Source organism: Saccopteryx bilineata, chromosome 1 (genome assembly GCF_036850765.1).
Source record: "Saccopteryx bilineata isolate mSacBil1 chromosome 1, mSacBil1_pri_phased_curated, whole genome shotgun sequence".
Taxonomy (NCBI): domain Eukaryota; kingdom Metazoa; phylum Chordata; class Mammalia; order Chiroptera; family Emballonuridae; genus Saccopteryx; species Saccopteryx bilineata.
In genome coordinates, this window is record NC_089490.1 from 402,791,108 (window position 1) to 402,793,161 (window position 2,054).

Below are 2,054 nucleotides of genomic sequence, written 5' to 3' on the forward strand. Positions count from 1 at the left end.
ACGCCCACCAGGGGCGATGCTCTGCCCACCAGGGGGCGATGCTCTGCCCACCAGGGGGCGATGCTCTGCCCATCCTGGGCGTCGCCATGTTGCGACCAGAGCCACTCTAGCGCCTGGGGCAGAAGCCACAGAGCCATCCCCAGCGACCGGGCCATCCTTGCTCCAATGGAGCCTTGGCTGCAGGAGGGGAAGAGAGAGACAGAGAGGGAAAGCACGGCGGAGGGGTGGAGAAGCAAATGGGCGCTTCTCCTGTGTGCCCTGGCCGGGAATCGAACCCGGGTCCTCCGCACGCTAGGCCGACGCTCTACCGCTGAGCCAACCGGCCAGGGCCTCTCTCTCCCTTTCTGTTGCTCTCTCCTTCTCACCTCTCTAAAATGAATAAATAAAAATTAAAAAAAAAAAAGTGTACCCTTCAGTGGTTTTTTGTTATATACACAAGGTTGTGCAACCATGACCACAATCTAAGCCCAGAACAGTTTCCCAAAACATGCTCCCCTAAAAGTAAACCTGTCCCCATTAGCATTTTCTCCCCTCACCCTCCAGCCCCTGCCAACCACCCACCTGCTTTTGGTCTCTAGGTACTTCTCTGTGTTGGACAGTTCCTATAAATGGAATCGTACAGTACCTGTTCTGTGTCTGGCCTCTCACTGAGCACCAGGATTTCAGGCTCATCCACATTGAGCTTCATTCCTGTTCACCGCTGAATTAATACCCCATCGTATGGATGGATGATCACGTTCGTTTATCCATTCCTCCTTTGATGAATGCTCAGGGCTCTTCCACTCACCATTCCGGGATGGGATTGGAGCTCCCACTCTGATCTCCATCCTGAAATATAACCTGATGGCTGTCTCCTTTCCCACCTGGAAAATTCTTAGCCTTCAAGGTCCAATTCATATACACCACCTGTTCCAAGAAGCCTACAAGGCGACCCCCAAATGGTCTGATATGAGAACCCCTTCCTCGGGGTCCTCCCACGAGCCGAGTCCCAGAACACCCGCCTTTTCTGAGCGACCTGACCCCGCCCCATTCCAGGTCTGAAACTGGGGTTGAGTCTCATTTCTGGTGACCCAAACTCAGCCAACTCGACAAAACTTCCTCATGTAAAGGAAAAAACGGAGATTGGGCGCTAATTGGCCACCAAATAAAGCTAATTGTTTCCTTGAAGTCACTTGCTTTTAGTGAGAGGAGAGAGGAGCCGGGGGAATTTCGTGGGTGGGGAAGGGAGGGACTGACCTGGCCATACGCTAGTTCCCCCTCCTTCACTCCCCGTCCAGGGTCGGCTGGAGTGCTCGGGCCGGACGGGGAGGGGGTGGTGCCTGGGGAGGTCGCCTCGGGTGAAGGTCGACAGGGCCTGTGCGCTGGGCGGAGTTAGACTGAGGGAGGGACCAGCGCAAGCCGGGACTCGGTGTGACCGCCCCGGCGCACGCCGGCCGGCGAGAGGGAAGTGTGGAGGTGGCGCGCGCCTTCCCGCAAGGAGACCGCCCGGGTTCCCCAGTGCGGGGGCCCATGGGGACTCGGGGCGCGCCCGTCCCACGCCCCTCCAGGCGCGGAGCCAGCACTTCCTCGCGTGGGCGTCCTCGCCCCGCGGCGCGGCTTCCTACCCCGGGTGTCCTGGGTCTACACTGCGGCCCAGCCGCGGCCAGCGCCCCCAGGGGCCGGGCCAGGGAGTTGGCCTCCGGAGCTGGCTGCTCTCCCCGCCCCCCATTTTTTTTGAAGTTATAAAATTACGCAATGAAGGTCTAGTGTCATTGTGAAAAAAAGAGGAAACACTGAACCACAGAACAAAAAAGCTTTTAAAAGTGGCCCGAAACCTCACTCCCCGATGAACACTCGGCTGCATGGACTTTCGATCTCTTGTGCTACTTTCCGTATCTTGAGACTCCCATTTCGTGCGTCTTCTACAAAATGGAAGCCGCGTGGTACAGAAGCCTGTTCCTCTTGACCCAACGCTATTATCCACCCCCCCCCCCCCCCACGGCCAGGTAATAAGTGTGTTCTCGGGAATAAATAGAAATTAGAAGCACCCTGGGCACCTTCTCTCTCTGAACCCC

General features: G+C 57.1%; 1 long non-coding RNA gene across 1 annotated transcript; it reads right to left on the reverse strand.

Annotated features, from left to right (window-relative positions):
* Positions 1-330: 330 nt before the first annotated feature.
* Positions 331-1,433, reverse strand: LOC136320926 (uncharacterized). The gene is made up of 3 exons (XR_010728387.1): positions 1,237-1,433; positions 626-828; positions 331-369 (listed from the first exon to the last, which is right to left on the reverse strand). It is a non-coding gene; the product is annotated as an uncharacterized lncRNA (long non-coding RNA).
* Between the last annotated feature and the right edge of the window lie 621 nt (positions 1,434-2,054).